This window comes from Spermophilus citellus (genome assembly GCF_964194105.1).
Source record: "Spermophilus citellus genome assembly, chromosome: 5".
In the NCBI taxonomy this organism is placed as follows: Eukaryota; Metazoa; Chordata; class Mammalia; order Rodentia; family Sciuridae; genus Spermophilus; species Spermophilus citellus.
This window is the reverse complement of record NC_138186.1, coordinates 76682445-76699057: the sequence shown is the minus strand read 5'-3', so window position 1 is coordinate 76699057 and position 16613 is coordinate 76682445. Positions and strand designations below refer to the sequence as shown.

The following is a 16613-nucleotide window of genomic DNA, read 5'->3' as shown; positions in this document are numbered from 1 at the left end:
TTTTTAGTTTTTTAGTTTTCGGCAGACACAACATCTTTGTTTGTATGTGGTGCTGAGGATCGAACCCAGGCGAGCGCGCTACCACTTGAGCCACATCCCGAGCCCAAGTGCTACAAGCTTTAGATAGATAGGCGCTTAAGTTTTGAAGTGCATTGCACATTTGGATAAAGTACTGTATGTTTCTAAATAACTGGGACAGTGAATTTCAAATGTCTCATTATAAAATGACATGATGGATATGCTATATAGATCAATTTGACCATTCCACTTTTAATTCATCTATCAAAACTGATACACACACACACACACACACACACACACACACACACATATATATATACACATATATATCTCATTAGTGGGTATAATTATGATTTGTTGATTAAAATGACATTAAGTAAAATTGAATAAGAAAATCGAATACTCAAGCCAACAAAATACTAATAGAATCAAAATCTGATGGTAAAATTTAATGCATACTAAAGTTCAAGATGTCAGTCAAGATTAGTGTTTCTCAGAAGAAAGGTAATGTGAAACAAACATGTAATTTTAAATTTTTTAAAAACATATTTAAAAATAATTTTCATAAAGGTGGTACGTTATATATATATATATATATATATATATATATATATATATATATATATATTAAAGGAAGTTCTTCAGCTTGAGGAAAAATAGTACTGAATGGAATTTTACATCTATAAGAATTCATAAGAGGCTTGCAAGTGGAAAAAATATAGACAAATTTACTACAATATATAAAATTTCCTTTTCTTCATGTTCAAATGTTTAATACAAATTTTATAGTAGTAATTTGTGTGATGCAGAAATAACATAATTAAACACAATGTATATGACAACCATAATACAATGAATGATGTAAATGGAAATATTCTGGTATAATACTCATACCTTATGAAAAATAGTACAAATTTCCCTAACTAGACTATGCAAATAAAAATCCCAAAAGCAATAAGTAAAAAACTAATGTGAAGAGATATGCCTATGGTAAAATCCAGTAGAATAATAAACATATTTAACTAAACATAAGAAAATTTAAACATAGGTACAATAAGATAAATAAATGAAACAATAGGAAAAAAATTGAAAAATAAATAATGGACGTAAATCCAATTATATAAATGATTACATTTAATGTCATTAAGCTGTAAAAAGTCCAACTGAGACAGATTGTCTATCTAGATAAAAAAGCAAGGTTTGGGGCTGGGGTTGTGGCTCAGTGGTAGAGTGCTCGCCTAGCACATGCGAGGCCCTGGTTCAATCCTCATCACCACATAAAAATAAATAAACAAAACAAAGCTATTGTGTCCAAATGTATCTACAACTAAAAAATAAATATAAACATAAATAAATAAAAAGCAAGACTCAACTTTATTCAGCCTATGAAAAATGCACAAAAAGAAAGGACACAGATAAATTGGGGGAAAAGATAAAGATACACTCTTCAAAAGAAAAGCAAAAGAATGTGGTCATCTTTGCTTATATCAGAGCATCCAGATCCCAGCCTGAAGTAAAATGTGATTATCATTATAACAAAATATGTACATTATTGATTATGTACCACAAGATGTGGAACAGTGGAGCCATGGAGTCAACTCACAGGGAGGTATAGCAACAAGTTGGTGTGGTAGGTCCCTGTGTGAGTTGGTCATTTGTTAACACAGATAAAGATATTTGAAACAGAAACTTGTGCCAAGAATTGATGCATCATTATGACTAAACCTTGATACATTTGACATTGGAAGAAGCTTGGAAAGAGGCTTCAAATTTTGTTTGAAAATGTTACTGATTTCTTGAAAAACAGTGAGGACACTTTTATGGCAAGCTTAAAAATAGGAGATCAAGTTATGTTTCCACCAAATACTGGTAAAACAATCCCCTGCATCCATGTAGAAGATTGAAAATGTATGTGATAATATTGTTGACTGAGTTAAGATGATGTCAGAGAAAAATGTAAAAATTACAAAATAGATTGATTTACTGATATTGAAATTACAAAATAGATTAATTTACTGGACTGTGATAAAATAGGAAAGAAAAGACATGAGATTACGTGAAAGCATTCAGCTAGAATTAAGGGGAAAAATATTTTAACCCAGGATTATTCTGTTCAAAAATAAATATAATTCTTATTTTTAGACTTCCAGCTGGTAAGAGATTTTCAAAACAGACTAGAGCAATGATCAAATCTAGGATATTACCAGTAAAATGGTCTTCAGTGCAAGATAAAAATATATGGTTTTTAAATACTTTGTTAAAACTATGGAATGATATAGAAGAGGTATGTAGATCTCCTTAGGTTGACAAAATAATGTTTGTATAGTCCTTAAAGACATTTTCTAACTCTTATTCCAAAGTAACTAGGGCATAATTAAAAGAGATTTGTAGATGTGTTGGAAGAAGACTGAGAAGATTACTTAAGTGCCACATGAGCCATTGCTTGCGCTTACAGAGTAGGGGTTACAGAAGTACCATGGGTCAGTCTCTGTTTGTACCTCCCTCCTCCACCCCTCCTTTTGGAATGTATGTTCATTGCAGTATTCCTTTCTCTGCCCAGCTTTGTGTGTTAAAAATATCAATGAATAGATACCGATTTTTAAGTCTGTATATCTTTGAGTATAAAATGGTATCATCAAAAACTAAAACAGAAACTTAAAATTAAGATATATATATATATATATATATATATATATATATGAAACTTAATTATATATATCTGTTCTGGACTTACCTTTAGATATTAAGCTAATTGAAATAATGATAAGACAATTGTGGTAAAAAGAGTATTATTTGGGCATGTGAATTAGGATGGTCAGTGGTAGACTGTGGCTCATCACTTCTAAAGTAACTGCTGAATATCCCTTTTGAGTGGTCAGACCTGGCCAAACACCCTTCTGTCCATTTTGTATTGTATATGACTCACTCAGGATTCCTTACAACATGTCAATCTATGGATGATCTAATTTTTTAAAAATCAATGGCTCTAACTAAAGATGAATATGGCCCTCCAGGGTACATCCATCAACATCTAAGAACATTTTCAGCTGTCATGACTAAAGGAATGAAGGGGGTCTCTAATAGGTAAGCTCTGTGTTGAATTGTACCCTAGTTATTTTGAAGTCCTAACCCCTACTTAGGTCACCTGATTAGCCAAGACAAAAACATTCTTGAGTAGGATGGACCTACATGAATGATGAACTTATCAAAATGGACAATGGAGACACAGATACACAGTGAGAAAAGAGAGTCATGGTTGGTGAAGGCAGAGATCAGGATGACCATGGAATGCCAGATTACCAGCCAAACACTGACAGCAAGGTAGAGGTATGAGAGAGGCTCTCTGACACAGAGGAATCAACACTGTTGTTTTAGTCACCCATTTTATGGTGTAGCCTTGACAATTAATACAGTGTAGAAGTCAGGGATGTTGTAAATGAGTAAGATAGCTGTACATGCAAAAAATATTATCTGGTATAAATGTCATTAGTGCTGAGGTTACAAACTTACTTTAGAGCAGGCATTCCTAGAGCAAGGGATTAGAAAGGGCCCGTCTCAAGATTCATACACCAAAATTAGCAAAATGACATGGCTACAAGTTTCTATCATGCAAATATTTCATAGGATTAATTCAGATTCAAAAAAGAAATCATACTTACATTATTTTGTTTCACTTATTTTTTGTTGTATCCTTTCATGCAGCTATGATTATTTATATTCTATATTCATGCAAAATACAGACTCACATTTTTTTTAATAAGAAAGTTTATTTTGTCTCACAGTTTTGGAGGTTTTAGTCTACGGTGGATTGGCCCCATTGCTTCTTTTTTCCCTTAACATTGGGGTTCATTTTGATATAATTATACAAGCTTAAAATATAATTTGCTCTAATTCAGTCCCCAGCACTTTCACATTCACTAATCTCCTCCCTCCCCCTGTTCTCTTTCCTCTGCTCTCCTAGTTTTTCTTATTTTTACTTATAGTTTTATATATTTTTTAATTAGAGCATTATAGTGGGAGAAAACATTTAACCCTTGACTTTCTGGGTTTGGATTATTTCACTTGGCATGATGTTCTCCAGTTCCATCTGTTTACTAGAAAATGTCATAATCTCTTCTTTATGGCTGAATAAAACTCTACCATTTAGTTACTGGTCTAAAATACAGACTCCTTTCTAAGACACTAAAAATCTTTATCATAGCATCAAGCTTAAATTAAGAGTAAAAATTAAACTTCAAAACACTCTTTTTACAAAAGCTGCAGAAGTATAAAATAGTAAGGTTTAATTCAGTTTTTAAAATTAAAAAAATAAATATTTATATTTAGAAAACTCCAGAACATTTTGAGAGGAAACTAAAGAAGATTTATAGAAAGAGAAGAAAACATTATCTGCTTTTATATTGGAAGAATGAAAATGATTAGGATGATCCATAGATTCAATGTAATCCTTACTACTATAATGCTAGCAGTAGTTTGTGAAAAATTGACCACTTAGTTTAAATATGGAAATGTATAAACCTATAGTGAAAAAATATTTTTAAATAAATGAAGAAGTTTGGGCGTTTAGAACATCTGACTTTACAACATAATGTCAAGAAAGTATGTTATTGGAGAAGAAAACACAATTTGGTCAATCAAATAAAATGTCTCAGAAATTAAGCAACACTTGTACAATTAATATATATTCAGCAAAATATCCAAATTAATTTTATAGGTTAATGAAAGTATTTTCAAAAAAATAGTAAAGGAATATGTGCATATTCATTTTAGAAAGATGACCATGGCATCGACCTCATACTACATACAACAACATTGATTTTAAGTGATACTATATTAATATAAAAGTTAAAATTATGAAGCTTTTTTGATAAACTGTGAAAAGGTCTTTGTGACCTAGGAGAAAGATTATTGTTTGGAATCACAAAGAGCACAATAACTATTTTAATAAACAACATAAATATACTAATCAAATTTTAAATTTTTTCTAACATTGACAATGTTTAGAAAATAGATAATTAGGAAAGAAAATATATGCAAACAAATATTTTAAAAGGACTTAAAAACAATATTCATAGAGTACAAATAATTCAATAATATAAATCAAAACATTAAAAAATGAAGTAAAAATCATGAGAACAAAAACTCACAAAAGAAAATAAGCAAACACAAATTCTTACAATCATTAACATCAGGGAAATGCAAAAAAAAAATAAAAATAAAAAAATGGATAAATCTCCAAGTGCCTAAAACATTTTAAACAATTTTAAGGATGTGAAATAATTAGAAATCTCATATATTCTTAATAGAGAAATAAAATTGTTATTAGAAAATAAAATAAAAAGAAAAAAAAAACTTTAGAAAACAGTTAAAAAGTTACTTTTGAAGTTAAATGCATGCCTAACTTCAAAACTGCAATTGATTTCTAGATAGACAAGCAAGTGTAAAAAAACTACTGATTTCACAAGGCATTTATAGGATTGTTTAGAGCAGTCTTATTCATTGCAACTCTAATATAGAACCAGCCAAATGTCTTCAATATTAAAGTAAACAACTATTGATATTTGCATTGATATAATTTATATAATAAGATGACTCCCCAAAACTCATGTGTGATATAATACAGGAAAGTTTAGAGGTGAAATGGCTGGGTTATGAAAGCATAACAGAAACAGTGCATTAATACAATTGAAGGGATTAACCAGATGGTAACTGAAGGCTGGTAGTGTGTGACTACCTGAGGTAGGTCACTGAGGGCATGCCTTTGAGGCTTATTTTTTGGCCCTGGTGAGTGCAGCATTCTTTTTCAACTTCCTTATTGCTGTGTTCTAAGCTGCTTTCTTCCAGTAAACACAAATTATTCTTGAAAGTATTTTGGTAACAGGGATGTGACAAAGTTTACGAAAATGTACATACTATGAACAGTTAGTACTAAGAAGACGAAATGACCAATACTCAAGTAACTCTCAAATGCTATACTGAAGAAAACCAATGGGCAAAAAGGAGATGCTATTGTATGGTATCAACACATTATTTCTCAAATAGAAAAAAAAACATAAAATTTGTCAACATCAGGAGCAGGGTTGATTAGGGAGGAAGATGAAGGAATTTTTCAGATTACAGAAATGTTCTATATCTAAAAGAATTTAAAAGAATAAACATATGTTCTGATGTATGCTCAATAATTATGCATTTATTGTATGTAAAGTTTAGCTAAAAATAGAATTTAAAATTCATTTATTATTAGCTTCTTTATTATTTATTTATTACTAACTTATTATTACTGTTTTCTTCAGTGGTTTCATTAGCAATTATATATATATAAAATTTTCTGTGTCTTCCATTATTGAAAAAATCAGTAACTATATTGAAAATGCTGAAGGAAATTTGTCACTGTTGGAAAAGGAAATTATAAATATTAGGAGGAAAATTAGAAGGCTCCCTGAGGTACTGTCCATAAAATAGTTATGAATATTTCCTCATAATTTTTAATAGATTATTACAAAAAATAAAACAGATGTATACATACTCTTTTGACATGCCTGTGTTTATTATACTCTATGAGAATGTGTTTAGTGCTATTGAATCATTAGGTAAAATTATATGTATCATTATGAAATTTATAGGTGTATGTTTGTGTGTATCATATAATTATGTCTGCATATATATCTATGTGTATATATCTCTAAATATAGAAATATATATATGCATGTGTTTTATATTTATACATTCAAATATCCACACATTTCCTACTTTTGTCTATTGATAAGTAAGTACCCACATCAATAATATCTTGATATCTAAATACCACTCTCTACTTAAATGAATGATGACTTTTAAGAGAGAAGATTAATTCTAAGCCTGAAGCAGAAAAGGCAGAAATCTCAAAGAAAAATGAGAATTTATCAAAAGGACACAGGAGATATTTTGAAAGGGCTTCCATTAGCTTAATAAAAGAACATTTAAGTACTAAAATAATGAATTTTATGGATTATAATCCACTGAACACTGTAATAATGTATAAGTGGATTCTTTTGTTGTTGTTTTTTTTTTTTTTTTTTTGAGGGTTTTTTTTTTTTTTGCTTGTTTTGTTGGAGCTGGGTTTGAACCCAGAATCTTGCATAGCTAAGCAGTTCCTCTACCACTGAGCTAAACCATTACCTGAGTAGTAAATTTCTGCATAAATATCTAAAGAACAGACAAAACAGGCACACCTTCACGGACACATAGAAGGAAAGCCCCTTTTTATAGCAGAAGACCAACAAATACATGACAGTAGTGGTGGAGTTAGAAAATCATCAGTCCTTGCTAGAACTAGTAGGTGAAAATTTATGAGTACTAAGATGTCTGCATAGTTTCAAAATAACACCAAGGTTGTTTATTAAGTTCAAAGAGACAAATTATAAGTTTTTATATGAATAATAGGACCAATATTAAAAAAAAAACTAAACTTATGATCCGGTTATACACTGAAGGTTCCATATCACTTCTGTTGTATTTCTTCTACAGGTACAATAAAACCTGAATTTAAAATAAATCAGATAAACCAAAATTTAAGGACATTTTACAAAATTACTATACTTTTAAGCAAAATAGGTACTTAAAATTGACTCTCTACATTTTTTAAAGAATACAATACATTGTTATGAAGTACAATCAATGGTGCTGATTTTGGCAGTTGTGCTGTGATTGCAGAAGGAATAACATTGTAGGCTAGACAATCTGCACTACAGTGCATAAGGGCAAAGGAACATACTTCAAACTATCCCTTAATTGTCTCATAAAAAGAAATCAAAGTATATAAATAATATATAATAAAATAGAAATGCATCTAATATATAGCTATATAGGATATATTCAGGCAATATATGTAAATATCAGCAATTTATGATAAAATGCAGTACTAGAATAAAGTTTATGTACAATTTTTAATTTTTTCTGTGAAATCTAAGTAATATTAAAATTAAAAAAATAACAGTAATTAAACATAATACTTCATCATTATCAGCACACACCTCTGAGTATGGCTAAAATTAATAAGCAAAAAACAATAATACTGAATTGCTGTGAGAAGGCAGAACAACCCAACCTGTAACCACTTTGGAAAACAACTTGACATTTTATTATGAATTAGCATTTATTATGAATTAGCATTATGAGAGCCATGCAAACTGGCTTTCAAGTAATTATTCAAGTGATTTAAAGACTTCATTCACATGAAAATCTATATGAAAATGTTCATATTATACATTTATTGCTACTTTCCAAAAAATGGGAACAACCAACATGCCTTTTACAGGTGAACAGATAAAAAAATTCTAGAACGTACATACAGTGGTTTATACCTCAGCAATTTAAAAGAACAAATTATTAATATAGTACTGATATTTTTTTTATGTTAAAGAAGCCATCAAAAAAAGGGACATGTTACATGATTCGATTTACATGGTGCATTAGTCAGCTTTTTATGGCTGTGTCCAAAATACCTGACAAGAAAAACTTAGAGTAGTCAAAGTTTATTTTGGCTCACAGGTTCCAGGGATTTTGCCCATGATCTGCTGATTCCATTGCTCTGGGGCCAAGTACATGGTCATGGTGGTGGTGGTGGGAGAAGCTGTTTACCTCAAGGAAGCCAGGAAACAGAGAGAAAGGGGAAGGTACCACAGGTCACACCCCCACACTCACACACCTTCTCTTGTCATGCCCTTACCTGCTTATAGATACCAGTTAGTCCACTCAAACTAGCATTGACTGATTAGGTTACAGTTCTCACACTCCAATCTTTTCAACTCTTAATATTTCTGAAGCTTTTGAGAGACACCTCATATTGAAACCTGAACACATGTTATTCAGTAAAAGAGAGAACTAATTTAGGAGAGGAAAGATCAGCGGTTGCCAGGTAATTGAGAATTTGATCATAATAGGACATTCAACTGAACTTTTACGATGGTGTAATTTCTTTTTTATATAGTATTGTGTCTGTGGATAGTGTTTTTCAAAATCAATAAAGGTCTACAGAGTGAAGTTTATTGTCTACAGATTAGACAAAATGAACCATGGTTTTGGATGTGGCAATCACAAATGCAGACTATCATGTATAAAAATGCAAATTCACTAGAAAAGCATGACATAACTTCACTAAGTTAGGTGGGAAGAAATGTAACTGACCTAAATAATACTGAAAAACAGAGTTTTGACTGGTAACAAAAGATGAATACTAAAGGAATTATACATAAATGCTACCCTTGCAGAAATTTTTTTTTCACATTCACATTAAGGTTAGCAACTCTGAAATTACATATATAGTAGGATTGAAAAAGTAAGTAAATTGATTATAGACAGTGGGAAACCAGCAGCTCACTGTCAGGGAAAAGAATTACATAAAAAGGCATGGAGGAAAGGCTGGAACAAAACCTTGTGTTTATGGTTAGAGTCAGGGATATTGAATGAGTCCTTGCTTCCTGACAGTGTTTTCCAAAATGCTAAGTAGACTTTAGTTGTGCTTGCCTAAAAGAGCATCAGACACAAGAAGGCAATAGATCCACATAAAATAATCCTCTGCTTTGTTTGTGGTCCTTCCCTTTATATACAATGCCCTACTTCCTCTTGATTTTGTCACATCCCTGAGCCCACTTTGCCTGAAAGTCATTTCTTCCCTATCACTTTTATACCTCTTGCCAACTCTGAAGCTTCTTTATTAATTTTTGTTAATGGAGAATGCATATAGTAAAGTTCCATCAGGCCTACAGTATTCAAGAGTAACTGAATTAAATAAAATTTGCCTAATAATACCCTTGTTTCATTTATTAAACCAACAATGGTTAGAGTTGAGATACACATTAAGTTATATTACAAAATTTATGCCAATATTTCATGAATGAAACACGTGAATGAAAAGTATTTTTAAAAAAAACTCTTTGGGTAGATTAAAGTATTAAAGTATTTCAGAATATTCATGGAGAAGTTATGACTAATTAATAATTAAAGCCAGTGGCAGAAGATTGAATAACAAAACTGCAGGTGGCAATTTAACCTACTTTCAGGACAATTTAACTGCTGAGGATTTTGTATTTCTGGACAATTTTCAAAGTAAATCCTGTGTATCAGTGCCTCAGTGGGATAATTGTTAGAGACTTGTGTTGAAGGGTCACTTTCCTAGATAGTCTTTTATAATGACCTTTCTTTTGTTCCATAATATTTCCTTTAAAAAGTTTCCTAAAAATGCACACTGCTGTACATTGCTCTACCATCTAAAATTTGAGATGCATAAAGCCAGGAATCGTTTTGTTTTCCTTCTTATCTGTTTTGTATACTTTACCAGAATATTGATCTTATACTTTGAGCAATGACTATATTCTGTGGATGATTTTCTAATATTTTTACTTGAGTAACTTACATTAGTAAAATGTGTAAAGATAAAATTAAATAGACAAGGATACCAAGCCATCATTTTACATATTTTAATATAAAAATGAAGTATTCTTACCTATTCATTAAGAATCATTTGTTTAAAACCAATATACTTTCTTTGTTTCAGATTTCAAAACTTTTGATATATACTTTTTCCATATTTTGTAGGTGACTTGTAGTTGCTCCATTTTTGACATGTGATTCTTTAAATGTTTAATGTAACAGGTTTGAAAGAACTTAAAACTCTTAATATTTATTTTGGCTAAATATTGTTTGTTAAGTGTACATTTTCTGGGTAATGAATATTGATTTTCAGTTTTATAATGGGTACAAAATACTTGAAATTCTATTGAATAATCTATAAAATATTCAATAGAGCATTGTCTTAGAAATTTAAATGCATAATAATATTTCTCAAAATATAGTAATTTTTATACACAAGAAGAATTTATGGCATATGAATAAAATAGGAATTTTTTTTAGAGAGAGAGAGAGAGAGAATTTTTAAGTATTTATTTTTTAGTTTTAGGTAGACACAACATCTTTATTTTATTTGAATGTGGTGCTGAGCATTGAACCCAGTGCCCCGCTCATGCCAGGCAAGCTTGTTACCACTTGAGCCACATCCCCAGCCCAAGATAGGAATTTATCAGCTTCTATTTCACTCAATTTTAGACTTTAACATTCTTTTCACTTCTTTGTGTATAAAGAATTTGTAACCGAAGCTGGAGAAAGCTGAGGATTAAGGACATGGATTTCCAAAAATTAGTGATTTGACTGATAATACTCAAAGCTTATAGGTCTATAGCAAACACTCTTTAATGTTTTTTGTTGTTGTTTGTTTGTTTGTTTTAATAAGACAGTTTGGACCAGTATAAAGCAACAAGTTAATATTAAAAGTTTTCAAACTTTTTTCTGAAGTCATGTGAATATAGTATTTGCATAGACTCTAGCTAATTAAAATAACAATTTTCATCAAAATCTATTTTCAAAATTTGGGGTTTTCAATGATGAAATACAAAGCAATAATGGATGTTTATGTTGTTATTTTTTGCAAAAATACCTGCAATGCTTTGGAGTAAAAAGACACTTAATTTTGAAACACTGAAGAGCCTGGGAAGAAGCATTGCCCTGCAATTGATTCACAGACCCTGATGCCAACCTAATGGAACATGGTTCCTTTACTGATGTCACTGCCTCACTTCCTCACCTAAAAGTGGAGATAATGATGTTCTTTCTTGCATGATTTGTGAGGACAAATAGAGTTGGCTATAGAAAGAATTTACAATACTATTGGGAGATTTTTCAGGGCTAAGTAATTGTTAGTATTATGAGGAAGACCTAAATCTGTGTCAGGAAGTGACTTGCGTTGACTTTATGTGACTCCTTAGTGAAAAAACCTCCCTAAACCTCTGAACACCAAAAAATGTTTTCATTATATTGGTATCTTTATTTTTTATTTGTTTATCCTAATACAAGATTACAGAAGATACAGATCACATGAATGACTGTTTTCAAAGTTTAACAATTTTGTCAAATGTGATGACAAAGCAAGCCCATTGGGTTGAGGGTGGGGGATCTGAGGTATATTTGTGTTTTATAGAAGAGGGCCTGGGGAGGTAACTAAAGGAGACCCCTTCAGTCCTGATAAAAATCACTCCATGCTTCAGACTTTTAATATCACCAACTTATTTTACTTGAGGTTATTTATTAGACTACTGTGTACTGTGTTTCAATCTGGATTTTAAATTTAAATGCTGCCGCAGTCTGGCTGGGCAAATAACCGGGAGGTGACGAGCAACTTGAAGGTTCAAATGGGAACTGCTTTATTGCGGGGCAGCAGGGGTATATATACCTAACTAATTACACACAGCTTGACTCAATTAGCATCATCCAGTTACAGCAATCAGCCAATAAGGAATCCCCACCAACTTAATGGCTCGGTGGCATTGCCTTACAAACCACTCCTCCTGGCAAATTGCCAGGTGCCATCTTGACTTGATTTCAGCCCTCAACAAAATGCCTTCTTTTTGTAGGAGTATCCTTGAAAACTTTAACCCTGTCAGTGGCATTAAGAGATGTCCTTGGGAAAATGACTAGACAGATAGCTAGGCTCAACTCCTAGAAAGTGTTCCCTGGTAAATGCTTACTGTTCTACTCATGAGCGGAATACTTAAGCATGTTTTTAACTTAGTCATAATCCACCCCAATATTGTGCAAGATACCATAGCAGTGGTGAGTTTTCTCCAGCTTCTGTTACAATTCTTCATTGATCTATTTGCTTTCTTTGTCCATAATAGTATCCTACACTGTGAGACAAATATTGATGAAAATGGTGGTCTATTCTCTTCTGTAAGATAAGAATAATGGTTACATGATTTTCTCTCTGTATCAGTCTCACCTTACCCCCTTTACCTTAGCTCACCATCTTTTCCTTAGCTTTCAATAATGCTAAATCTATCTTACAACTCCCTGGGTCATCGAAATTATGACTTCAATTCTTCATAACTGAGAGAGAATGTTTCTACCTATCCCTGAGAAACACCTCCCTGGAAAACTTGTCATTGGAGCAACTCTAAAAACTTAGGAATGATCTTATCTTTCTGCCAATGAGAAACTGGTGGCAGTAATGATGGTGTGCAAGCAAGTTACATCAGCTTCTCTGAGTTTGTACTGCCTGACTGCCATTGATACCTTATTGGTTTCTTGTGCTACAGGTGCAAACACATATTGAAATGCTGTTTTTACGAATCTGTACTAGCAAACCTGAGTCTCCTCTGTCCTTGGAAATTTATCTGGGGAGTTCCTATGTCTACCCATGATGTCTCAACTGGCTTCCCAAAACTGGAAGCTGGCTCTGGGAAAGCCAGGCTGATTTTTTTGTTATCTAATACTCCTCTTCCCTGTAAATTGTGAAGACTGTGGTTTTCCCCCCCTCTTATTTCTCTCCCTTTATCCTTTAGATGAAAAACTACTTTAGTGACAAACCATCTGCTACCATCATTGCACTAACAGTCATAAGACTAAAGTATCCGCCAGAACAAGAAAAGTTTAAATAATTTTTCCTCAAAAGCCTTGCTTTTCGAATTCAAAATATCTTTATTTTTAGACTATTGTATATTCTCCAATAGAACATAGAAAAAAATCATTCAGTAATCCAATTGAGTTCTTTGTTGTATTTGATATCTAACCTTTCCCTCAGTCAAGTAATGGGTACAGTGAGACCAACAAACACTAAAGAGAATATTAGTTAATATTATTAAAAATATTTCCTGTAATATTTTAATAGCTTTATTAATTATAACTCATATGCCTAAAATTTACTTGTTTAAATTGAACTATGCAGTGTATTTTGGCACACCATCACCATAATCTAAGCACCACCATCACAAAAGAAAACTTTTGAGAACTGCCTCTGTCTCTTCCTTCCTCTTCCTAACTCTAGCCAGCCACTAATCCACTTCATTCCTTTATACATTTGCCCAAATATTTATTATAATGGAATCATATGAGATTTTTTGTGACTCTCTCCTTTTCACTTAACATAATTATTGATAATGTAGAATTAATTCCTCTCATTTTGCTAGTTTTTCCCTCAATGTCTTTATGTTTTTATTATATTATCCTCCCTATCAGTGGATTAACACACTGATTAGGTTAAGGATCTCACAACCTGATAATTTCACCTCTAAACTTTCTTGCATTATCTCACACATGAGCCTTTGCAGGACACCACATATCTGAACCATAAACATGTCCCTTTAAATAGTGAAGGTGGTTTGAGATATGATGATTAATTTGAAAGAGGTAGGTAATACAAACAAGAGGGTAAGAGAATTTAGTCTGTGCTTCTATGTTTTACCTAGATGCATAAACATGTATATATGAAGTATTAAATTTTTTCCTGTTATTTTCACATCATTGTCAATGGGTTTATCTGAATGTAAAATTATGGTGTTTCAAAATACAAACTTAATGCAGAAATAATTAGGTTAAACAAAAAAGGCTCTCCAGTTGTTGGACACATGTTATTTTGCCTATATGCCACTTTATTTTATTTGGAAATTTTGTATACTGCAAACTAATCTCATAAGGTTTATTTTTATTTTCAGAATTTAAAATCATATAACTCAGAAAGTTAAATTTTATTTTGGCATCTGTGTTTTTTAATAATATAAGTTTATGTTGCAAAAAAATCAGTTTTATTTATTTTTTTTAGAAAAAATTTCAGAAATACCAAATAAACAGCCAGTAAATACACAAAGGTGAATCAAAATTTTTTGTTTTGTTTCCAAAATCACATGTTGATAATAACCCAGAAAATGCAAAAGGTTAAACAAAACCTTTTGTTTCATCATCCAGAATCACTTGATGATATTAACCCACCAATATTTTACAACGTGAACTTTTTTAGAAAAGGGATCATTTAAGATGTAATTAGTTGAACTAAAATTTAGTTGTACTGGAGCAGGAGGGCCCCTAATCCATTATGACTGGTGTCTTTATCAAATGCAAAAATTTAGACACAAAAATGCATTAAAAGAGACCTCCATGTGAAGATGGAGGTAGGGACTTAACTTCTACAAACCAAGGTATAATGGTTAATTTGGATGGTCAACTTCATTGGATTGAGAGATGACTCAGAAATAACTAAGATTATGAGCTTTCTGTTCATGAGGGTGTTTCTAGAGATGCTCAGCATGTGGAAAAGTAAACTAAGGGGCAGAACTTTCATGAATGTGGGCTGCCCTGTTTAATAGGTTTGGGGCCCGAATGGAATAAAAGGCAGAAGAAGGAAGGAAATAGAGGGAATGCAAGCTCCTTTCTTCTTGAGTGGGTGTGTTTTTGCTGCTTCCATCACCTGTAGATGTTGACTTCAGCTCTGTCAATGTGGACCCTCACCATCAATTCTCCAGGAGTTTCTGGGACTTTGGTCTTGAACAGAGGCTTCATCATTTCTTGCTCTTGTTCTGAGGCTCCAGCTTCATACATTTGAGCAGCTACTAGTTCCTCCAAATGTTCAATGTACAGGCAACTGGAGATATTTACAACCCCCTGACACACACACACATACACACATATATATATCTTGTTCTCTCTCTCTCTCTCTCTCTCTATATATATATATATATATATATATAGATAGATAGATAGATAGATAGATAGATAGATAGAGATATATATTATATACATGTATAATATATACACATATACATATAATATAGATGCAAATACATATACATACAAATGTGTATATTATTCTGGTTGTCTGTTGGTTCTCTTATCTAGAGAACCATGACTAATACACATAGAATGTGAAAGATTGCTGGCAAGATGTTGGATGCCAAGGTAGAAGTATGAACAGATTTTTCCCTTTCAGACTTCAAAAAGAACCAAACCTGTTAAGACCTTTTTCTCAGAATGATAGCCTCCAGAATTGTGAAGAAATAAATTCTTGTTGGTTAAGTCAACCAGCTTGTAGTCATAATGCCCTATCAAACTAATACATAAGTGTATCATACATTTCTAGGAGAATAGCAAATTTTTCCAGCCTTGGAAAGGGAATATAAGTGATTTCTGATTTCTAATTTAAAGTAGAAATATATTGTACTGATGTCACTCAGTCAAAGACCAGAAGAAACTCATCCGTAGTTGAAAAACTTTTGAGTTTATTGATTTCACGCAAAGAGAAAATGACATACCAAGGAGAACCTGGAGGGTATTTTGATGAGTTTTTTGACAGAGGCTTGGTGGATTCAGGCTTGTGTTTAGTGACTTTTGGGAATAGTTACAGGATGTTTGGCCTTTTATTCTACATTGCTGTCTAGAAGATGGGAGAAACAGATCAACTTGCATCTGTTATTGGTAGAGCAGCAGCAGTAAAGGTAGAAAAGGGGCAAAAGCCATTTTGTAGCTTAAATAACATTCTTGATTTTCGACTATGTTCATGCATGAATTTTGAGTGATATTATTTATATCATGCTTTTCATGGACATGGAAAGGCATGGTTTGATATTGAAGCTCCATAAATTATTTAAGTTCAGCAGGAGAACCCAAGGATCAGATTAGAAATCTAGTCAAACTGCCAGACAATCTGGATGATCTCCTTCATTGTCTTACTAGAGCTATTCACAAAATATTATATGTGATAATAAATCAGATATAGGAAGAATATCTTGTCATGG

The 16613-nt window shown here is 32.0% G+C and overlaps 1 protein-coding gene across 1 annotated transcript in view; it reads left to right on the top strand.

Annotated features, from left to right (window-relative positions):
• Window positions 1-16613, top strand: part of EYS (eyes shut homolog) — a gene marked incomplete at its 5' end in the record, with an annotated part of 1607607 nt that overhangs the window by 400360 nt on the left and 1190634 nt on the right.